Below are 25,750 nucleotides of genomic sequence, written 5' to 3'. Positions count from 1 at the left end.
GACTGTCATTGGTTTGGGAAATCGCGCTGTGTTGTGTGCATTCACACTTTATACTGTTGTGCTGTATACCCGGTGATGTCATTGGGTGTGTCTGTGCAGCCGTATCTGTGGATTATCTTCGGTGTTTTACCGCTGCAACTGCAACGGTATTGCCTTTAGTGTTACATTACAGTTGCCTGCATTGGCTTAGCTTTGCATCTTACATTACTGTTTCTGCACGTTGTACCTACTATTGCCTGCAGTGCATCCTGCAGGCACATGGCATATGATGCATTTTGTCTGCCGCCGCCGTTATGCTACCTCTGTACTTGGCTGTGCTATTTCGGTTCTTTGCTCTTTGCATTTCTACTACATCCCCTACTATCTTTGCATTCCTATGCCTCCCCTTTCCGCTTTTGCAGGAGTCTGCATGCAGAGTTGTCAGCTGCCGCCGCTTGCCCTTCCTGGATTGATTGGTGTTGATTGCTCATTACGGCTCCAATTACACTGCTTCCGCATTTCCTCATATTCTCCGCATTACCTTCCTATATCCGTGGTTGTTGTTGACGGGAGGCCGTCACATGACTGGGTTGGGGAACGGAGTCATCCTCGTGCACATGCATCTATGCGGGCATTATGTACTCTCAGCGCATCTATTTCCTCACACGCCGATCCTGCTGCTGTGATGTGCATTGTACAGCCCATGTTTGCTGGCCTCCAATGTGCTTCCTCCTACAGTGGCACACCCCTCTGCGATTGACATGTATCCCGTGTAGGCCACTCCTCGGTGTACTACCGCTGCGCTGTTTGCTCCATCCTTACACCGGCGCCGGTTTTGCGATTCACTATTATCTGCCTCATTTGCATGGCATTGACTGCTAATACATGGTTACGGCGCCGAACACTGCCGCCACTCCTTGACAACCCTTGCGCTGGGGTTGAGGCTTTCCATACATACTATGGTGTGTGGTGGCTGTGCAGCTGATGTGTATTATACTGCTCTTTTAGGGCATTCTCATATTATTTCATTGTTTTGCACCTTCTGTGCACATATCCGGGGATTCTGCTGTGGTTTCTGCATACATAACATTTATGTCATTATTTACAGTTTGTGCATGTTTTCTTTGGACATTCTCGGTGCCTTTCGCCATTGGCATATTGCACCTGTATGATACCTGACGTTGACAGCCTTCCATTACTCCTTGGTCATGTTTGGGTAAATGTAAACCGGTTTTTTTTGGTTTACATTGCCGTGCCCTTACGCTACGCCTGCCCAACTTCGTGGATCGCTATTTGCCTTCATTTGCATGGTGCAATACCACACACAGTGTGATTAGCATACCTACGCCAGGGGCGGCGCAGGTCCGGTGCACGCCGGTAGTGCACGTGGGATTGATTCATACCTGAATCGCTCGGTGGCCATATTTGGCTTTATAATGCCGACGCTATGCGGGCGCCTGGCGCAAGGTTCATGAATCCCGGGGTATATTTTTATTCTAATAACAAAAACTTCTAGTACGAGTCTAACACTTCAATTGTATTAAAATATAAATGGCCAAAAATATGTATTTATATGGGAAAGTCAAAATTATATTATAATTTTGGGGTAAAGTGTCATATCATGTAAGGGAATATGTTGTAATTTTATGGCAACATTTTTTTTTATACTTTGTTGATACAACCATTTTTCAAATGCTATTGCATTAGAAAATCAATGTTCATCAATACTTTAAATATTGCAAATTCAAAAAGTATTTTTTTTTCAAATTCTAAATATATTATTCTTAGGACATTTCGTTTTGTATTTGGCATAATGGAGTGCTGTTAACGCTCTTTGATAATTGTTTTGTGCCTGTCTGGTAGTTAGTGCTCAATATTACAAGTAAGGGTTAACAAGCTACTTCCTGCATACTGTGTGACCTTGATGTAGTCACTTAACAGGAGACTGGTTCAGGGCAATTAAGAATCTGGACTAGGCTCCTTAATGGTCTCTTAGACTTTATGCTTAGGTATAGGTAGGTAAGTACTAGGCAAGTTACCCTTTATGGCCATTTTAAGCTTAGCCAATTTTCCTCAAAGGTGAGAATCAAAACTTCTACATTATGTCTGTTAGATAAACATTTTAACCATTATATCAACTCCCACTACCTATGAATCTATAAATCCTGACTGGATTTTATCTACTAGTTTTGATAAACAAAAGTTTTAATACTATCTGTACTTAACATATTGTTCTATAAGATGAGCCTAGGTCTGGATCTTTGATATTGCTTTAAAATAGATGTTATTATTGTGCATTTCCACAAAGAAGCGATTGCCATAATTGTACTTTTTAAAAACATTATATATATATATATATATATATATATATATATATATATATATATACACACTCTGAATAGAATTTTGAAGTGATAATTTATTCAGTTCTGTAATGCTTCCATCTCTCTCTGGAGCATTATTTTTTTAATTTTTTTATGAATGTGTTTCTATTGTTTATTGGATTCAGTATAAAATCTCTCCTCTATAATTTCTTGTTAATGTTACTTTTTTGATGTGTGTTATATTGATCATGAAAATGTTTACAGGCATTCGAATGATTGTATAAAACTATGCATTTTTCCAGTATTTCCTACCTCTATTGAAGAGATGACAGCAAATATATCTTAATATAACTGGTTTTATCAATATGTTATAATTGTCATTATGTGTATTGTGATAACATAAGATGTCTCAAGTAGGTTGTAACTAAAGCATTCTGCAGGTTCATAAAATACATTTAATAAGGATACGTTGACTTATTTCTCTTTCCTCTTTTCCCTTTTTACATCTTTGCATTGATGTGATAAATAATATTTTGTTAACTTGATATTCCTTTAGACTGCGTATTAGTTAGAACCATGTAAGACACTACAAAAGGATATGCATGACGCTGCTTGTAAGAAGTCGTACATGTCTCCTGCGTCTCTTTTTCTCAACCATTTCAATCTCTTTATATTTCTGCATTTGTCTGGCTATCAATAGGAAAGTCATTTAACAGTAAATGTAATTCAACAGCCAAACACAATTCTAGCTTCTTGCACAGTATTATAAAACAAATTGAATGTGCAACCTCCCGCCACCTACTTCATATGCCTACATTACACTAACTATTAATCACCACCCAAACTGAAAATCCACATGCAAAAGCATTCCGAATGAAAAAAAAACACACGTGGCAACAGAAACTGATATGGGTGGACCGTGTCATGAGAGAGACAGGAAACAAGCCATTCTGCATTTTCAAAAAGGTTAAACCTATTTTTAGTGATCTATTCCTTCCCTCACTGCAAGGATTTTTACTAGAGTAAAGATGCTTATAATTTTACTGATTTTGCATTATTTACAACTATTGTCTGTTCTCGTTTGTGTGTCCCGAATACAAAATTGTACACAGATGTGTTTATCTGGAATAGAACCAGTAGCTAGAAAGAATACTAAAACATTTTTAAGTTATGATAGCAAAGTTCAAGTAATTTTGTAAAATATACTTTGTATACAGATGCATGAACATGTCCTGTATATTTTGGGGTATTATGGGCAATTTAGATTGCTACTGTTATATTGAATCTATGAGTAACTGTCTGTAAAGTCTATGCCTTTATATATATTTGATTGTGCATATGTTAATCATCTTCTGCTGGAGTATAAACATTTAACATGTAGAAACCAAGTGCTCATACATTCAGTTAACATAAAATACCTAGAACTCAGATATCATGTCTCCTTTTGCAGTACATTTGTACTGTATATACGTCCCCTTTGTGTATTTATTTTCTTTGTTCATCAGCAGTGCCACAATTGCCATTAGATTATAACTTATTTTATTGTTTAAATAACCTTTGCAGCTACCATTACACTTCTGTGTACTAACCTGCCAGAAATGAGAGCTGTCTCACTCTCTTCCTCTCTTCTGTTAATTAAGGAAGCCCTTTCAGAGGCACACACTATATAAAGTGAGAATGCCACTGCTAGCCAATGACTTTAACAAGTGCTTCCTCCTTGTTTTAAATATTAATTTCATTTTAACAAAATAATATCCTAGGCAGGCAATAGATGCCAATGAAGTCTTATCAAGGGCAGAAACAGAATGCTAAAGCTGCATTCTACCTCACACCCATGCTTAGTCTCTTTAAAATTTGAAGCGTCTTCATGAATCATTTTTAGACTGGCTATGTAAAAGGATAAAACTGCAAGCTATAAGACATCTTTGATGCAAAACATAAATCATACCTGCCTCCACATTGCAATTTCTCTTCCCATTTCTGTCCCAGTTTCTAAACTGTTTATCCAAATTCAGAATCACAACATCAGCTCATCCATGCATTTACAAGGCACTATGCTCTCCAGCCTTATGTTGCAGAGTAGCCTTACATGAGAGTACTTACAGGCTTATTGTTGTTGCTTTTTTTGCCAGTTATATAATGCTACAAGTATTTTAGTTCAATGTGAATCCATCTACCAGCCGTACAACATACACCATTACTATGGCAACCCCCACAATGTTTTAGAGTTAGTCAGTAACTGGTAGGAATCCCCATACAGAGCTGCTGTAAAACTATCATTAGTATGAGATTGTACTCTTAAATTAAAACTGCACAACTAGTTTAACGGAACTAAGTAGTTGAAAGTATTAATATTCCATAGTGTGTTAATTAAATAAGTAAGATTAAGTACTGAAATTATTAAAGTAGAAAAAGCAAGAGAGATTACCAGTTTCAGTGAAAAGAGGACTTATTAAACAGAATTGAAACTGAGCTAAATTATATTATAGGTTAATACTAAACTAACTGCCCTTGCGAGCCATTGTAAGCCTAGCCAATTATCCCTTGTGAGACTCAAACCCTACATCTTGTGCTTGTAAGGCAAACACCTTAACCATTAGGCCACCCCATATTAGACAATGGAAGACTGGTTTACCTTATTTCCTGAAAACAGATATTTTAATTGACATAATCTTCTTATCTAAAGTATAAAAGCAACTATAAAACAAGTTACTAAAAAAAAAAAAAATGTAAATGAATAATGCTATATGTTATCGAAAGACTCAGAATTAGCAGCATATATTTTCTTTTATTTTGGAGTGAAAGAGGAAAAACAAATTCGCTAGAAATGAGAAATAATACTATTACCCACACAAATTGCCTACCACAAGTTGATCAAGTTATATGAATGGGGCAAAAGTAAAATTCAGAAACAGCTAGGGCAATAATGAGGGATATTTAGTTATCGGCTCATTAGCATATCTCAGAATCATACTTTTTTTTACCACCAATAGACGTGTGACATTTGCAGTGTTTGCAGTGGTGGCCCATTTGTCATGTTGGCACATACAACCCTACACACACATAAATTCAGACAGACAGACACATCCAGCCACAGACATATCCAATCAATATCAAACAAGCACTCTCATAGCTGATCAAGCTTACAAACACAATCTTAATAAAAGAAGAACTGCAGTGACTCGCACAGCAGAAATTGTATGAAACCCCAAATACTAGCAGAAAATAATAAGCAAACAATTTAATGAAGGTAAACACTTTCACATTAAAAACAACAATGCTTCATCAAAAATTCTCTCACCCAGTATGAATGATGGAATGGATATGGTATGCCACAAGCTGCAAAGGCTTAATTTCATAGCTCCCACACAAAATATTTCTCCATTTTTTTTCTCCGATTTTACTTTGATGCACCCCAAAGGTCTTTCAAACAAAAAAGCTGGATTCTTTGCTCCCTCGTTTGTTTGTTTCACTGCTGTTGATTAGCTTTGAATAGTTTGTTGCATACCACCTTCTGCTATTCTCTTCTATAGCCTCAGCGCTCATCCGTGGCTCTTGTGAGATGTTGTCTTTTCTACTTCCCTGTAAACTACGAAAGCTTTTATGTATGAGATTGCTTGCACAGCCCTCAATATCTGTGATTTATCAGTTTCTAATGGAGACCCCTTGTATATCATGTCTAACCAGGACAATGCAACTTCTTCTACCAGTCCTGATGTTTTATAATTAACAACCGCAAATCATTAAGACGTCGGACTTCGGCAGCTTCATCACACATCCACGCTACATTCCTCATTTCTGCTAATTTCAGACACTATCTTGGATTCTTTCCCCTCCATTCCCCTGACAAAAAGCGCTTCTCCAGTGGCCCCTGAAGAAAGAGTAGAGACATTTCCTGGGTGCACGCTCCAAAAGTTTCCTCATCAGTACTAAGATGACCCCAAAAAACAGGTCATGGCACTAGTGGAACCAAGTGAGTCAACCAATCAAAAAATAGTATGTTTGTGGAATAGCAGTATTCTAGAACAGTTAGTGGCAGCTAGCCTCACTCATCTTCATGAAGTGATACTTTCCTAAAAGAGGCAGCAACTGTCAAATCCCAGCATATTCTTTCACAGTGTAACACTCCCCTGCAGCAATCACAAACTGACAGCTTTACATATTCACTTTCATTATCAGGGACAGTAGCTTTAAGTTCCCCTCATTTACTTTCAGAGTAACACTCTATTATTAGTGCAGTGACTGACAGTGCTCCACACTCCTTCATTGTGTGACACTCTCTTACAGCAGTTACCAACTGGCATCTTCCCTCAGTCACATTAATTGCCTGGCATTCTGCTATGACAGCTAGTGACTGACAGCTCTTTCCATTCTGCTTTATGCAGTGGGAATCTTGTCACCAAATGACAGTCCTCCTCACCTTTCTGAACTTACACACATTTACTCACATCCATGAACACTAATAAGCTTTGGGTGTTCCCATTCACACATTTGACTCATGTGCCCTAGTGTGATTCTGTGTGCCCATGTGCAATACAATGATTTGGCCATTCAGTGCTCAGGTTCTGTCATTTTAATTGGAGCTGGCTCAAGTGCCCAGAGTGTGATGAGTGGCACCTGGGTTTAGGATGTTCAGAAGCAAGGCATTTCCTAGCAGCAGCCACATTTGGCTGGGAATACGTAGCTGAAGTGAAATTCAAAGGAAGAGATGTATGGCTGTTGCAAACTGACGGCAGGCACATAAAAGCATGCAGTACCATGCTCACAGTTTCAGTAACCAAGTGCATGGAGGCAAGTGAAGTAATGCATGTTGTGCTTGGTACATAGCACATGTTTATATAACCACAATATGCAGAAGTGTGCTATGGCACGGAAGAAATCCACCATGCTGCACACATGCTTATGCTCCAGTATGTGTTTCAGCCAATGCTTTCTCAAGACTAAAAGAGGATTACAGTCCCCACACACCATTAATAAAGGCACTGCCCATTGTGTAATGCACTGCGCTTCTTGCTGTTAATGCCTGTCATACTGCCTGCTGTCTCTAGATGCCTTGGTGCCACGGATATTACTACCCTCCTCTCATGCACTTGGTCAGTGAAGTTGTCAGTATGGTACTCAGTGCTCCTCTGTGCCCACAGTGAATTTTCTGATGTATATGGCCATGGACGTAATTGCTTATGCTTTAGAGAGTATGTGTGGAACAGTACTGTAGGGAAAAGGCCTCTTGATGATGTATTTTTTGTTTTACTGCAATCTTTTTATGATTATACAAAAATACCATCATTCAGTTGAAAAAAAATTAATCTGTCCAGGTACTTAAAGAAAAATATTGCTTATAATTATGTGAAAGTGCATCAGTGGTTTCAAGACAGTCAAATGGCAATTATCTGTGTGCAAAAGCAGCATTTAAATCTGTTATGTAGTATATTAACTAGAGTCTGATTTGGTGTGTTCTTCCTGCAACCACTGCAGAACATCCCAGCAGCCTTTGCAGCATACTGCACAGCATCAAACAACCTGTTGCAGTTAGTCAGTACTCCCCCCCCCACCTTTATTCCTCAGGCATTTTATTAAAGTGATTTACCTTTATTTGGTGAAATCATTGATTCTGATCCTTGCAAATTACCAGGCTTAACATTCCCCACAGTTTTTTCCTTCTGATACAGGTCCATAAACGTTCTTACCATTATTACATTTTCTTCAATGGAAAGTAGCCTCCTCCCTTCCTTTGCTTACAGTATAATAAAAATGCATCAGTCATTCTTCCAGTCCTGTGGCTCAGATCCCAGCTAAATTACTTTGCTGCAGATTTTATGACTTTTCCCTCATTACAAGGCATGAGGTCCACTGCAAAGAGTATGGATTCCACTTTTTCCCTGAACATATTTGATAAATAAACATGTATTTAATAAGCAGGTTTTGAAACACATGCAAAATGAAGTGTAAACAACACATAATCACAAAAATGCTATTTTAGCACCCATCTGAAAAGATTACATTATTCTACATGACAGTAGCATTCTATCAATGCTCTTACTGTAAACAATTAAAATAAAGCTCTGCCAGTCATGCGTATACTTAAATAAAACACCATTACACATTACAATCATTTTTAATGGACAGACTGAAAAGTCACAAACAAAACTGTTCAAGCTTTCAGTCTTAGTAGGAAGCTATCATTCTGTTTTTGCACAGACATCCCTTCATGGACCTTGCTATCACTCTGGTATCTATACAAAGTGCAGCATATCTAACTGCTAGAGTGTAATATTCACATTTCAAAAGAAGTAACACAATGTATGTCGGTTACTCCTATTAGATGTAGTACTGCAATATAAACAGGTTATCTTTAAGCATCCTCATATGAGAGGATACATACTGTGTATGATATTGTCATTGTGACGCCATGGAGCCATGGAATTTAAAGAAAGAGACAACTTCATGACAGGCGAGTATCTCAAAATGCATTGTGGTAACAATGTTATTATTTAGAGAATTCTACAATAAAAAATGTATATGCTGACAATGGACACTGACCTACACTGGAAGTGGACAGAAGCACTGAAGCTGTGACAGTTATGGGGTACTGTGAAGAACTTCCCATATTGTTAAATTGTGTGATAAGATTAAACCCTGGCAAATTTAAGAGGCTGTTTCACAGATCAAAACACAGTGTCACACCTTTAGTATAACCTAATAGTTTCATCTCCAAAATTCTTCACAGTATTCATAACGTGCTCAATCATATCTCTCAACTGTCCAGCTTTTCACAGAATGTCCAGACTTTTGGTCTGTTCCTTGTAAAATTTGGGATTTTCTGGATTTTTGCAGCAGATCAGTGAAGACTGAATTCACTAAATAATGACAAGCATTTGAGTTTCAGACTTCATACCCTTCAGAAAATGTATGATAACACAAGACCTTTTATCCTAACAAATTTCTAAGTTTATAAGAGCAATATTTAAAATGTGTCCCTATTTTGGGGCTTTGTCCCCCATTACTTTTGTCTTTGTCCAGATTTTTTGTATTAGCAGGTTGAGAGCTATGTGTTCAATCATGAACACAGGTATAACAATCTGTATACAATGCGTAGATGTTAAGAACATAACAATTAATTTTAGCTTGCATCTGAAAAATAACAGCAATTGCATTTACAGAGAACTCAGAGCAAATCCCAGTGGGTCAGGTTCATTCATTCTTTTGCATGCAGAGACTGGTACATTCTGGCAATTAGTCTGCATAAGGCTATAAGTAAATGCCAGATGGAGTGGTGATCCATAACAAGACACACAATGCAGACACACCTAGGAGCAATTTGGACCCATGTTAATCCACCTGTCACATGTATTTCAGATGCATAAGGAATGTTGGGACAGTGGTGAAAACACAATCACAATCACAGGAAAAACATACAGTTATCCGAGTCAGGAACTTAACCAGAGACTGAAGTGCATTGACGTGTACTGGGAAGGAATCCTAATTGCTGTACCACTGTACCATCTCCAATGTTTCTTGGTGTGAGAAAAAAATACTGACAACTGCCAGTACTGCAAAGCTGTATTATTACAGTAAAACAGAAAGCCATATCAATGGCAGTCTTCAATAACTTAACATCAAATCTTCAAAATCATACAGTTACTTCCCATACCATGAATACAGGCAGAACAATATTCACACATGGAGATGCTTTGTAAAGATATAGCAAAATCTCTTTTCTGGGGTAAGAGAAACAAATGTATTTTTGTGAAGTTTGAAGCAAAGAGTTAAACCATGGCTCATTCTATATGCTGCAGCAGTCCTGCATTTGGTTCCACCAGCATCTATTCCCCTAATGCGTGACTCTGAACAAGTCAGTTAATCTTCCCTGCCTAAACCTGAAATGGACCCTTGTAGATCAGTGCCGTACACAGGTCAGCAAATATATATATGTATATATATATATTTTTGTGTGTTTTCAAATAAACATACCAAGATTTCCTAAAGTTGAGAGACTATATTCACCAGAAGTAAAGCAGGCTCTTAAATGTAGTAGATTTCAATATCACATTAGAGTTCAGACTGCCTTACTCATGCATTTCTTCTCATTTGTGGGCAGACGTAATTAGTATTCTTATATCTTGTAAGAAAAAATAACTATAAACCTCATTTTAAGAGCAAATTTTCTCTTGAATCTGATTTTACAAGGGTTGTCTTTCTGATTTAATGTAGGTATTTGAATACGCAAATTAGAGGGCCTGCATAACTAATGCCCTTTTCAAATAAATTATAAATTAACTGACTAACAGATAAAAGGTGTGAATAGATGACTACTAGAATTCCTAGAAAAGCTTACCAAAGGACATTTCCATTTCAGAAAAATATTCAGAATACTAATGAAATTTTACACATAATTATTCTGGTTTATCTAGTGGACTTCTTTGTTTGGTATAAGAACACTGCATTAAGATTTCATCTGAAACAACACCAGTTATTTATGTACCAAAAAGAGTTTCTCTAGTTCCTAGGAGCAAAATTGAACATGGGTTTAAATGGATAGGAAATCAATAAAGTAAGTTGAACTTCCATGTACATCATAGTGCATGTGCACTTCTACATACATCATAGTGCATGTACACTTCTGAATACATCATAGTGCATGTATACTTCCACATACATCATAGTGCATGTATACTTCCACATACATCATAGTGCATGTACACTTCTGAATACATCATAGTGCATGTACACTTCTACATACATCATAGTGCATGTATACTTCCACATACATCATAGTGCATGTACACTTCTGAATTCATCATAGTGCATAATTCTTGGATGTCATGAATCTCATTGTTAGTCTTTGTGGTGCACCTGGGATCAAGTGCATAACTTTGATTTCTAGTTTATGTTAACGGTGTACTTGAGTGCCATGGTACTATTGTAGCTGTTTATGAACTGTGTACTACATTTGTCCATACTTGCCATCATGTACATTTTCTACAAATTAGCTATGTTTGTGAATATCAACTCTTTGGTGCGTACATATGCTGCAAGATTCTGGCAGTTTTAGTTTGCATTCTTGTGCAGGTTTACACAAGGAGAAAAATGATACAATGATCCAGAGTTCTGCCTGTAATGTGAAATAGCTCAAAACCATATTTCTAATACATATATTGTTTCATTTTAACATGTGGTTCATGTTAAATATTCACAGAGATGTTTTACATTTGTGGTTCTGCCTGCCCAGCTCTGCCTGCAAGAGTTTTACCAAAATGCTTTTAAAGTTGATTTCAGGAACTCACAAAACTGAAATCTACTGAACACTAGTGTTAGCATGTCAGAACTATTCCTAGTAATAAACAACTGAAAAGGGAGACAGATGAAAATAATGTAGTACTTATGGGCATAAACGTATACCCATGCAGTTACAAGCAAGAAAGGAAAAATACTGTCTGCAGCTTCAAAGATCAAAAAGCATGCATACCAATTTATGTGTGGTGGCAGAGACATCAGCAGTGTCTTTCTTTCTTTTAAACAGTGTAATTTTCAAATAATATTTCTTGTTTAAAGTCCTCTAGTAGCCTTTTACATTAGACATTAGCCTTTCTAGACAGATAAAACATATGTAAAATCAAAACAATGCTTATACTTTCTATAAAGTTATCCAAATGATAAGCTCTAGAATACATACAGTAAGCTTCAAAATAATGTGATGCTCATGCAGTTTGTTTCTTATGTACACCTCAGGGTGTGTAGCTCTGCTTTGTATGTTGTGAGGTTTCCAGTACATAATACTGCTGTTGTTAATGTGGCAAAGCCCACTAGAATGTGTTTTATATTGAATAATGTTAAGGACAATTACACAAACACATTTTCTTCTTGTTTAGGACATTTAGATTAAGTTACTAAAACCACCCTTTTGAATATGTGAGGTAAGTTTGGCACAGTCCCAGTGAACTATGGGTAAAATAGTCACACAATCAGTTCTGAAAAAAATGGATGAAATTAACCTTTCAGCTAAGAAACCTTCTCTTATGGAGACAGAGCTTCCTACATTCCAAATCTCTGTGCCTCCTATATACTGTAATCAACTCTAAAGTCACTGTTCTTTGGGGGAAAGGAGATTCCCCTATAGCAGTTACTACCCTCAATATGCATACATAACATTGCCAGTGTGATGTAAACCCAAGACTGCATCCCTTCACAGGGAACAGCTTTAAGAAGAAAAGCAGCATCAATAAATGATACAGCAATCAGGAAGTACTTAGTCTCACAAAGCTAACAAACATTTATGCATAACAGCCAGCCACATGGCTTCCTGGCAGATCCCTGGGTATGGTCCAGATGATCCAAGTTCAGTTGGGAGCATGAGTACTGAAGTAGCCAGCTAGATGGGGGAAGGACAGAGAGTTAGTTGTGACAGCTAACCCACCCTTATCCTCCGTGGAAGGATAGGTATACACAGTACCTTGCTGAAAGAGTGGCACCGTTGGGTTAGACTACAGGTGTAAGATCTATACAAGGAGGTGGGACAGAGGCTGAGAGCCTTTTAACCAGAACTTCACTTTAAATATTGGTATTCCAGGTATGCAACAAAAGCTGTGCCAAGCATAACATATCGGTCAGCACAGAAGGGAATATAATCTCTTGACACCCTGCAAGATAACTACACATGATCCCTGACTCTTACATTCCATGACTGGTGTCCGTGGATGCTGGGTAGTTGGCAGAATTAATGGGTAAATGGTAGATGGGAAGGTGATGGTCATAAGAAGATTATGTGGTCAAAAAGCACATTAAAACTTTTTTTGGTGGACAACCCAACAGTGGTGTATTTTTGATCGGCAGTCTACCTCACTGAATTGTAGAGTCACATGACATGATGATACAGCTTTTCTTCATAAAAAAATCTTTGTTCACTCAGTGTGTTAATGCAAATGTGTGAATTCCAGCACAGAAAATGATTCGAAGGGATTAACTATTGGTAAACATCACACTCTGACAAAAGTGTTAGAAGAAAACAGGCATGGACAAGCATACTCAGGTTACTGAGCTCAGTAAATATTTTCTGAGTGTTTCTGAGAAGCATTATGGATCACACTGCTCAGAACATCTAGAAGTGGCTAATGAGATAGCCGGCTACAGCATATCTCTGTGGACAGCATGCTTCAAGACACCACCACTCCTTTGATAATGAAAAACAGCATTTTAATGACACAACAGCTGAATCTGAATTGCATGTTTAAGTCTATCCAGTGTAACATTTGCAGAGTATTTGTATAGATATTACGTGAGGTTTCAGGACAAAACAGAAACATCTGGTCATACCCAGGCAAAACCAGGAAGGCATGCAGTAGCAGACTAGATAATTCAGATTCCTTTTTCTATAAATAGCAACAGTAGATATTTTATTATAAGAAGTATGTATAACACAATGTATTAACTCATACTAACAAGTTTCACCATGAACTATTTTTTTTTGCCTAGTCACTGGTTCTACTTCCATTTAGAATGTATTTTGCAGACAACTGTTTATAATTAATTTACTGAGTTTTTCTAAGTGAAAATGACTAATAATATAACACAAGTCACCCAGATGACTGAGAAAACTGGGAATATAAAAATGTATTCCACAATGGACCATGACTGTTTCTTGAGAACAACCCAGAGATTATGTAGAAGTATCAATAAATAAATCACGGCCAAAATGAGAAATCGGTAACAGGTATTCAAAACATTAAAAATAATGTGTCAAGGATGATACACTGAACCTAAGATAAGTACAGGCAGAGTGTGGCCTACAATGAGATTAAGGTACAGAGAAAGCTGTATAGTGCACACCAGTGTTGCAGAGAACAAACTGTATTTTGATGGGGATTACATTTAAAATGATAGGATATTGCAACATTAGATTTATTTGCAGTTTCAAGGGTAAAATGAAATGTTTAGCATGCCTGAGTTTTTAACAAATAAAATCAAAATACTCCTGTAAACATTTTAGTAAAAGAAGTCAGTGTTATGCACATTTTTGATAGGTATCTTATAGGTAGGCCACATTTTTTCAGAGTTTCAATGTAGCCTTCAAACATTTCTTGGGATTCAGAAAGAATCCTACCACTGGTGTTAAGAACTAGGGTCTATATCACAACGTCAAACTAACATAAGTTCGAACGTTGTAATATCAAACCCTAAACTTCAAAAACCAACAATAATGTAAACACAGAATAGCGATTTTTTTTTCCCACAGGGAAAAAAAATCGCTGTTCCGTGACAAAAAAAAAACAAAAAACTTAAACTTAAACTAAAGTGGGGGGCTTCGCACCCCCCCAATGTGGAGGGTTGTTCCCCCCACCCCCCTACTTAAATTTACCAACTCCAAGATCGCACCACAGTGGAGGAAATAGCAAAGCCCCGAAAATGGCCCAATGATTTTTTTTCCCTGGGAAAAAAAATCGATGTGCCATGGCTTCGCTATTATTGGTTTTCAGACTTTTGGGTTCGATATTACAACATTCGAACTTATACAAGTTCGACGTTGTAATAGAGACCCTAAGAACTATGGCTAAAAGAGAACTGTTTCTCCAATCATGAAAACTCTGATTCAGAGACGTGTTAACCACAATAAGGAATTCCTCACTATTCACTAATTTGCATGTCTCTGAATCATTGCAATTATCACAACTGCAAATCACTTTCTTGCAGTCACTACTGTTGGCTCATGCAGAGTGTTGGTACAGTCATCCCACACACACACACACACACACACACACACACACACACACACACACACACACACACACACACACACACACACACACACACACACACACACACCACTACCTTGCCATTAAACTCCCTGGTGCTTACTTCTAATGCAATCATACCCATTAAAAGTTATCTTGAATTCAGACGTTTGGCTACATTTTTTAACACAGCTGGCCATGGTAATTTATGCAGCTGTGTAAATACGTAAATGTATTTTCAGGTGGAAAGTGCATGGCTAATTACCATAAACTGTTCATCCTAAATGCCTCAACATTTGTGGTGGGCTGCAGAGACAGCCCATTCTGGTGCTGTAAGTCTATCCCTGAATCAGAAATGGTTACTGTGAGTGATAAAATGGGCTAACTTGTCACTTTGTGAATGTCACACTGTTTTTTATTCTTACTGCATTGGAGACATAGATGGATGTAGGAAAAGTTACATTCAGCTGGGGCACAACTATTCCTGTAAAACTCTGGGCTAACAGTCACAGATATGTCGAGCAAAAACATTAAAATGTCCATCTATTCAAACAGATGATTGTAGCATTTCTTCCTCTCTTGAAATTCTCTGAGCCTGAGAACTAACAGACTCAAATATTCCAAAACAAGTTATGCATTTAGAAACTGCACTGAGCTTGTGCATTTTGTGTCAGATCTTGTCACAAACACAAGTGTTCTGGAACCTGAATATCTAAGGTTTTTTAGCTTTGATAGACTTACTACAGTTTCTCTGTTTCAGTTACCAAAGGAGGAGGATTTGCCAAAACTGAAGGTGTGTTCATTCCCACTATCAACAAAGAATTTCTTATAACAGCTAGGATATCTACATGTAACATGCAAACACTTGAGACTATTAAATAAAATCTGTCAAAGTATTAATAATTCTCCTGGGGGACTGCAACACTGTGCCTCAAAGGAAAAGGTTTCTGTTTGCCAATCAGTTTGTAAATAAGTCTCTAACAGCCACTGAGACCTTTGCAGTTGCCCGCCCATAGCCGGCCTTTGGGATAGGCCAACTAGGCAGCCACCTAGGGTGCCGCTTTATCAGGGGCACTTTTCCAGTATTTATTTGATGTAGGTAGACCAGGATGGGGACACTGGGTGGTGTGGGGAGGGGCACAGTGGAGCACTTTTGCCTAGGGCACCAGTTGACCTAAGGCTGGTCCTGTGCCTGCCCCTACTGTAAATTTGATCTGGGACACTCCTCCCAATCTATTGTCATTACCTGATTCTACCTAATACAGAGAGAACATTTGAGAAGGCCAACCCACTTAGGTTCTTAACCAATTATCTTCTGTTCCTCCCATCTCCCTTTCCACTTTACTAAAAAAAAAAAAAAAAAATTGCTAGAATCTCTTTGTGTTCTGACTGAGTCTGCTTCTCAGCTGCTAGGTATATATTTTGGTACCTTTTAACTGTTCATAGTTGAATAAAACAATAATTGAATTCAGTTCAGAATACAGTCTGAATAAATTGCATTTATTTAAACTGTATTTGCTTTAATATTGCTACACACTCAAATGTGCTAGCTTGCACTGCACTTGAATTGTTTTCAGTGCTGTTTTAACTGCTTTTGTATAAAACAAAAAATTCTAAGCTTGTTCCCTGCCATTTCTGTAACTAATCTAGTCCAGATACAGATTTGCTGTATCCAGGACTGTTTGTAAGCTTCTGAGTCCCCCAAACCTTTCTGTGTTGGAGGGATGCCTTCTAGCTTATCAGTGGGAGTGGTAAGCACTAGATAGCCTATCTAGCACAAGAGGAGTGGTTTCTGACCCAGAAATTGTAGTTTATTGGCTGTTTGGGTAGTTTTTCTATCTCTTTCAACTTTCTGTTTTAAAAGCCTGTGGTTGTGCTTGTTTTCCACCTTTCCTGTAACTAGTCTAGTCCAGATACAGATGTGTTGTATCCAGGACTGTTTGTAAGCTTCTCAGCCCCCCAAGTCTTTCTGTCTTGGAGGGAAGACTTCTATCTTATCAGTGGGAGTGGTAAGCACTAGGTAGTCTATCTACCACAAGAGGAGTGGTCTCTGGCCCAGAAATTGCAGTTCATTGGTCATTTGGTCAATTTTTTCCATCTCTTTCAACTTTCTGGTTTAAAAGCCTGCATTTACACTAGTTTCCCACCTTTCCTGTCACTAGTCTAGTCCAGATACAGATTTTCTGTATCCAGAATTGTTTGTAAGCTTCTGAGCCCACCCAAGCCTTTCTGTGTTGGAAGGAAGCCTTCTAGCTTATCAGTGGGAGTGGTAAGCACTAGGTAGCCTATCTACCACAGGAGGAGGAGTTTCTGGCCCAGAAATTGCAGTTTATTGGCAATTTGGGCAGTTTTTCTATCTCTTTCAACTTTCTGGTTTAAAAGCCTGTGTTTGCGCTTGTTTCCTGCCTTTCCTGTAACTAGTCTAGTCCAGATAAAGATGTGCTGTATCCAGGACTGTTTGTAAGCTTCTCAGCCCCCCAAGTCTTTCTGTGTTGGAGGGAAGCCTTCTATCTTATCAGTGGGAGTGGTAAGCACTAGGTAGTCTATCTACCACAAGAGGAGTGGTCTCTGGCCTAGAAATAGTAGTTCATTGGTCATTTGGCCATTTTTTCCATCTATTTCAACTTTCTGGTTTAAAAGCCTGTGTCTGTGCTTGTTTCCCGCCTTTCCTGTAACTAGTCTACTCCAGATACAGATTTGCTATGTTCAGGACTGTTTGTAAGCATTTGAGTGGTGCCAAAGTCTGCTCTTCAATTTTTTTTCCCTTAGATCTGCTAGTTCTCTCCTCTCCTGCGCTTTTACTAGCGTATTAGTCTAGCACTTTACCAGACTTTTTGTAGCAATTATTGTAGCAGACAAAGTGCTACCAGCACTAAACATTCTACAAGGAAACAGCTCCAGTACTTATTATTAATGCCCACCCCTCCTGACATGTCTAAAGGTCAATTCCCTGTGCTTTCTCCTATTAACCTGGTGAACTTGGGCATCCTGAGGCAATGTAGCAACTGCTTCATGTACACTGACAACCCTCTCCTTTTACCTCCCACCACTCAGACTTGCAAGAGATGCACTTATATATCCAAATTGGAAGCCACTCACTCTCCAACCAAGACCGGAATAGCTGGTCAGGAGGAGAAGGTCAGTACTTGCGCCACACCACATGGAACGCATAGTCCTCCAGAACACACACCAGCACTGCCTTCACATAAAAACACAAACCACATACCCACCTTCATGGAGGCTTTCAATAAAAATCTATCCAAACAGCAGAGATCTCCAAGGCAGAAACACACTCGACCACCACAACTCATCATGAGACATATAATTCTCCTAAACAGTGTGCCACTCAACCAAAGCCCCTAAGGCAAAACAGCATGCCCAACACACTGGTCATAGGTGACTCGATAGTGAGGCACACTGATGTCCCACTCACTAGGCTGAATAAGAAAGTAACAGTTAGCTGCCTGTCAGGTGCCAGGATCCGCCACATAACTCACGCACTCAGGTCCCTGAACAACAGGTACAAATATGACTCTGTCATTGTACATGTGGATGTGAATGACCTGAGATGTACCTCCCTGGACTACATGAAAAGAGACATGGAAGAGCTCTTGGATTATGTAGCCCAGGCGAGTATGACCCTACCCCTGAGCAGCATCCGACCATCACCCAGTATGATGCCACAGTACAAGCAGAAAATTATTGATTTCAACAATTGACTAAGTTTCTGGTGTCATTCTAAGGGGTTCCAGTATCTGTCTGCCTGGAATGACATGATTGACAGACCTTGATGCTTTACTAGAGATGGCCTGCATCTGTCACCCCTGGGCTTCTGGATACTGGCCAAGGCTCTTGCCACCCCTATAGCGCCTTTTTTAGGCAGTGTTTCAAAGACCAAATTACCACCATAACAGCTACAAACAAATGTAATCTGAAGGTCATGCTGCTCAACGCTAGAAGTCTAAATCTCAAAGTGCACTCACTCAAAGCACTCGTCAAAATGGAGAAAATTGACATTTGTGCTGTAACAGAGACCTGGTTTAAAGCAGCAGAAAGCACCCTTGCACTACCAGGCTATAAATCATTCCACACCTTTCAGCTCCAGAACTTAGACCGAAGCCCCAAAGATGGTGGTGTTTCCATATTCATACAGGATGTGCATACCTCCAGACTGGTAACCCAACATAACAAATAAGAGATACTTCAGGTGCAACTAACACTGGGTAAGACAGCGATTCAGGCCCTGGAGAATATTATGATCCAACCTAACACTGTCATACTGGGTGACTTCAACTACCCCTCCATTAACTGGGAAAACTACTCATGTACCAATACACTTGCCCAGCGTTTCCTGGAATTCATTAATTACAGTGCCCTGAACCAGCTCATTCTTACCCCCACTAGAGGTAGCAACATCCTTGACCTGGTCATTACTAACATGGGTGACCATTACTCTACACCAATAATCAACTCCTCCCTGGTTAGATCCGACCACAAACTAATCACCTTGCAAATACACACATGAAAAACTTCTCCAAAGCTAATTTTGGGCCCCTAAAAACAAAGGTGGCTAACTTCATGGCACTCATGTAAATGGAGAATAGTTACATGACCGCTGAATCATACACTGATGCACTGTACAAACACGTACACAAATGCATGGATCTCACCATACCCAATAGAACCAAGACACTCTGCTCCAAAATAATGAAGCCAAGCTGGTGGTCCCCTGCCATAAACAAACTCTAGAACAGAAGGAGGAAACTGATGTGGAATAAGGTGAAGCCCTAAGACTGGAAAAACTCCCTTATCAGCCTCAACAATAAGTTGAAATTCCTCATTCAATTCTCCAAAGCTAGCTATGAAAACAGGATTGCACCAGATAGTAAAAACAACCACAAGGCCCTCTATAGTTATACAAAGAATCTCCATGGCAATACTCAGATTTGCTTTGAGCTACTGCACAATGGTACTTCCTATACGGAGCCAACAGGTATTGCCAATATATTGGCAACAGATTCAGTGCAAACTTTACCCCTCTCCCCACCCAAAAGAACCAGTCAAAATACTAATAGATTGCCAGGCACCCAGTATTACTGCTGCACAGGTTAAAACAGTACTGTCCAGGGCCAAAAATACAACTTCTATCTGGCTGCGTTCTACATGAACTACAGAGTGAACTGGCACCTCACCTGTGTGCCCTGTTCAATCACAGCCTCACCTCAGGCTTTGTCCCTACTGAATGGTGCACTGCTACAGTCATCCCTCTCCTCAAAAGAGGAGCGATTACAGACCCTGGGAACTATCGCCCCATTAGCCTGACAAGTCTGATATGCAAAGCTATGGAACACATCATCATGGACTAATAAATAAGGATATAGAGAATCGCCAAACTCTGTGTCCCACACCATTTGGTTTTGTGAAGGGTAGATCATGCCTGCTCAACCTGGTCAACTTCTTTGAGTCAGTCACCAGAGCTGTGGATGAAGGCAAGGTGGCTTGGTTCATACAGCCTACCTTGATCTGGCCAAGGCCTTTGATACCATTCCACACTCAGGAATCATAGAAAAACTGACTAAGCTAGGCATCCACCTGTATATCACTAGGTGGGTTGCAAACTGGCACACAGATAGAACCCACAGTGTGAAAGTAGCTGACTTCAAGTCAGACTGCCGACCAGTCACGAGTGGAGTCCCACATGGTTCAGTCCTGGGTCCTCTCCTGCTTGGTATCTACTTCTCTGAAGTCCAGGCCAACACAAAGGGACTCTGGCTGACAAAGTTCACAGACAATTGCAAGTTGGGAGCTATTATTAACTCCCTAAGTGATGTTGACATCCTACAGAAAGGCCTCACTGAGACCAGCGACTGGTGTCAGAACCATGGCCTTAAGCTCAATGCCAAAAAATGTGTCATCATCCCCTTTGGGAAAAACCCAATTCCTATGAATTACCACAACAATGGTAGTCCACTGAACACAGAAGGCATTATAAGAGATCTGGGAACACAGGTTGACAGCAACCTCTCTTTTTTAACACCACATTGCCACTGTGGTCAGAAAGTCCTTCTGTGTGGCACATCTCATTACTAAGAGTTTTGTATCCAGGAAGAAAGAGGTCATTGTCTCCCTCTTCTTTTCCCTCATTAGGCCAATCATCGAGTACAATACCCCATTTAGCATGTACCTCACTAGACACCTGCAACAACTGGAGAGGATGCAAAAGTACCTCACAAAGAGGATCCTAGGCCTTAAACACTTGTCCTATATGGGCAGACTCAAAAAACTCCAACTATTCTCTGTCTCATATCACCTACTTAGAGGTGATCTCTGCTTGACTTACAATGCCATGTCTCACCCAGCTCTGGAAGAAATTCTACAGCTAAAGAAATCCCAATCCCTCCACACCACATGCTCCAGAGACCTCTACCTCATTACCACAATCAACAGAACATACTGGAGGGGCAGGTTCATAACCCAGAGACTGCCCATCCTATGGGATAGACTTCCCATACATGTCAAACAGAGCACTTCACAGGCCCTCTTCAAGAGAAATCTTGATGAGTGGATGACAAATAGAAAATTCATCCCGGGGATCACACCAGTGGCTCTACTCGACAGAGGCACTGGGAACTAAGGTCGGGTGGCACAATGCCAGGGTAATCCTATGAGCCAGGTTTGTAAAGGCTCCAGGGTGATTAACCTAGTACACACCTATGAACCCTTAGTGTAATCTTTCTGAGTGACTAGAAAGCAGAAAAAATGTGATAAGAATTTTACTGAATACATATCATATACACTTACTATACACTTAGTGTAGGCTTTATTGAGTCTGGCCCATGTGTTTGATGATGTAAAATGCTTTCTTATTAGAAAAAAAAAACTGGAAGTAATAAGCTTGAAATATTTCACTGGATGTATGTAAAAAATACTGAATTGGACAAATGTGAAAAATACAGAACTGGACAAATGTAGAAAATTCTTAAGTGGACAAATGTTGAACACAATTAAGAAATAGCTTTTATTCATTTTCCCAGAGCACTAACCAGGGCTAGAATGAGCTGCCAGCAGCTAACTAATGTTGCATGTGTCATGCCAGGCTGGTGCTTTATACTTCTGCCTAGAGATCGGATGATATCCAACTGTACAGACAAAGCACTCGATGGGGACAAAGGTTAATGCAATGCTTGCACAGTGTGTGAAGGAAGATTGTTTCATGAAAAGTATCTACCCTACAGAGGAGGTCTTTAAAAGTACACATTTCAGTTCCTGACAATGAAGAAATTGATTTTGCCCAGAAGGTTGATATATGGCCTCATGAGGGGCTTAGATTCCACAAGCTTCAAGTGCTTCAATAAAACATTAAAAGTAGGCACTAACAGAACTGAACTAAAGTTCTGCTAGAAAAAGGTTAAGCTCTAAAGACAGAACAAACATAATCCTGAAATATCCAGAAGTCACATATCCACTAGGCTATGCATGTTTCATGCAAATATTGACAACTCTGCAGTCATGCTGTTCTTTGTACATGTAGATCAGGGCAGTAAAGATTGCAATGCATAAACATTTTAAACAGGGTATGAAATAATACTGCATCACCAACAATAACATGCCTTATGTTCCCAGCATGGTGTAGAAGGGAAGGAAAACACTACAATCTCTTTCACAAATTTGTCCTTCTGTAGCAGTAGGTGGTAGCCTAAATCCTGGGGCTGTTCCTGGAATTATCTTTGTTATTTTATTTTAATAAATGTTTTGTGGTCATAAGCAAAGACCGTCAGCTGCCACTGGCACATCTCCTTGATCTTATATGCTGAAAATCACCTGACCACTGGACTTGATCTATTTATCCCATAGAGAAGACACTGAGGTATTACAGTGCATGTTATGAGGACGTCTTTTTTTGTTATCCCCTGCTTATATCTCTGATATGCAATAATGTACGATGATTAAAACTGAAAACATCTGGTGCCATTCACCATGCTATTATTTAGTAGGGATAGATAACCCCATGCTGAAATCTCAGGTGCTGGGCTCAGTTATGAAATGCAGGTCACCTAGGTCACTGTCAAGACTTCAGACCTTTGTCCCAGGAGCTGACACATACCCAGAATCGTAGGCCTAGTGCAGCTATGCAAAGTAACCAAACATAATCAACTGTTAAACACTGTGAAATGATTACTCAAAGTTTACATGTTTATGTTGATGAATCATCACATTAAACAAACGAATCACCACAGTGACGTCCTGTATTTATGACTTGTTTCCAGTTAATCCTAGTTCTTAGTTTACCAGTAGCCAGGCATATATCATAAACTCTTTGGTATACACTTTCAAAAAATATTTGTTTTATTTTGCGAAGGGAGATGTGCTATAATGTAAGTTAAAATTAAGCTCTAATAAATGTAATTTTTTACTGAGTTATAGATTTGCTAAAATGGTTACCTAAATGGGTTTTTGATTATGCTTGTCTTTTCAATATATATTTTTTTGGTGGGGGAGGTTCATTCTAGAAGCTGGTATAGAATTCCCAAAATTCTGGTTATTCCTCTCTGAGTACACAGATAAGTACAAATACCTAAACCCAGGACAGCCTCAGATATCAGTAAACCCATTAAAGCATTATTTTGAAATTCTGCAGGTTGCATGTGATCTGGTTACTGTTTCTGCACTGGAATTACTATAAACAGACACAGTGTGTGTTTGCTGTTGTTTGGTGATTCTGCAACATAAGTTAGACACTCCTGTTTCATTTTGGTCTTTCCATGAGAGAACAGAAGAGCATCGTGTAGTCAAGCATGGATGCTGTAATCTTGAAGGGAAGCTCAGGGGTAAGATGTCTACCTCACATGTCTGGGGTTCACTCATGACTTCCAATCACTGCCTGTGTGGCATTTGCATGTTCTTCCCATGCCTTTATGTTTTTTCCCACCAGGGTACTGCATTAACTAACTGCAGTAAATTGTTCGGAAAAGATCCATGCACCAATCCAGTTAACAAATAATAAAATCAGAAGTGATCATAACCCCTGCAGTGAACAAGTGAGTAGGTGAGAATTAACCTTAAAGTTCCTAGTTCATTAAAAGCATCAGCTATGTAACATGTAACTAAAGCAATGCAGCTACCGGTTTGTACTGTATCTGTTTATCAGCTCTAAGATGGTTGACAACAGCCTTTGTGTAGGGACAGATTAAGGAATCACACACATAAATGAGGGCTGTTAAAGTATGACTGAAGAACTTCTTCTTTTGGCTTTTTCCTGGTTAGGGGTCGCCACAGCAGATCACCTGTCCACTCATGATTGGCAGTGGTGTTTTAGTGTCAGGTTACCAGCCCGGCACCCAACCTTCCACAGAAGGCACACACACACACACACACACACACACCTAAGGCCAATTTAGAGTGTCCAATCCACCTACAGCATGTCTTTGGGAAGAAACCGGAGCACCTGGAGGAAACCCACACGACCACAGGGAGGACATGCAGACTTTGCACAGAAGGCACCCCAGCCGAGGATTGAACTGGAGAACCTCTGGCTGTGAGGCGGCAACACTAACCGCTGCACCACCGTGGCCACCCCATATTACTGACTGATATAAAACAACAAAGCACTCTTCACAACGTGCTTTGTTGTTTTATATTTGCTTGTTTTTGCTACATTTCACTTTACCAACCTGCACATCTTTGATACTTTGAACTACACACTGTAGCCATCCGTGTTGACCTGGTTCAGCTAAGGTTATCTCCTGCATTACCGCCACACTCCACTGGTTTTTATCATTCCTTTTTAGCTTGAAATAGTAAAACCTGTTGTTTCATGTAACCCTACAAGGTCACTAAACCTTAGAAAGATCTTTAAGTCAGATTTCACTGTAATTCTTTATGAATAAAGTTTCCTCCCTGGATCAGAGCATTCTTCTTCTTTGGTAGGTAAGGGTGAAACCTGAAATTTCAGATTTATAAACCAAGCTTCTATGCTGCTACCCCCTTCTCCTAGTGCAAATAACCACTAGTCTATAGTATACAGGGGTCTATATTAGAACATCGAATATTTAACAGTTCGAATCACTAAAGGTCGACCTTTAGTGATCGAACTGTTAAAACATTGAATGTTCAGAAAAAAAAAAAAAAAAAAAAACTAAACGGTGTAGGTGTGGGGGCAAGCCCCCCACACCCCCCGCTACTTAAATATACCAACTCCGAGACCACACTACATTGAAGTAAATGGAAATCTCCCCTTACAGAGATTTCCATTTACTTGTTCGATGTTCTGCAGTTTTGCTATTCTCGTATCGACAATGCCAGATTCGACATTGTTGGCTTTCGAGAATGTAATATAGACCTGTATACACATACATTAAGTATGGAATAAAAGATTCATTGTATTCATACTATAATTCTAATACTATAGCTCTTTAATTGGTTGCGTACTAATATAAACATATAGCACTTCTGTTAGTGTCTTCTTTGCTGTACCGTTTGTACCCATTTTCATTTATGATTTGTGTTTTTCTGTATGTAACACAGTTATTGATCTAAGTATCAAAGAATAACTATTTATTAATGCACTGGATTATGCCAGTGATGAACTCCACAAAAATGTATTTGATCACTATAGTTTATACAAGTAACATTCTGTTTGTTTAAGCATATAATTAATGAGTTCATTAAAAGAGGAACCAAAACACTTATGTCCACTCATAGGAAAGTATCACTGTTTTTAGT

The sequence above is a fragment of the Protopterus annectens genome, chromosome 7.part0 (assembly GCF_019279795.1).
Source record: "Protopterus annectens isolate FY-2018-M chromosome 7.part0, PAN1.0, whole genome shotgun sequence".
In the NCBI taxonomy this organism is placed as follows: Eukaryota; Metazoa; Chordata; order Ceratodontiformes; family Protopteridae; genus Protopterus; species Protopterus annectens.
The sequence above is the reverse complement of the archived record's forward strand: the minus strand, read 5'-3'. Positions refer to the sequence as shown.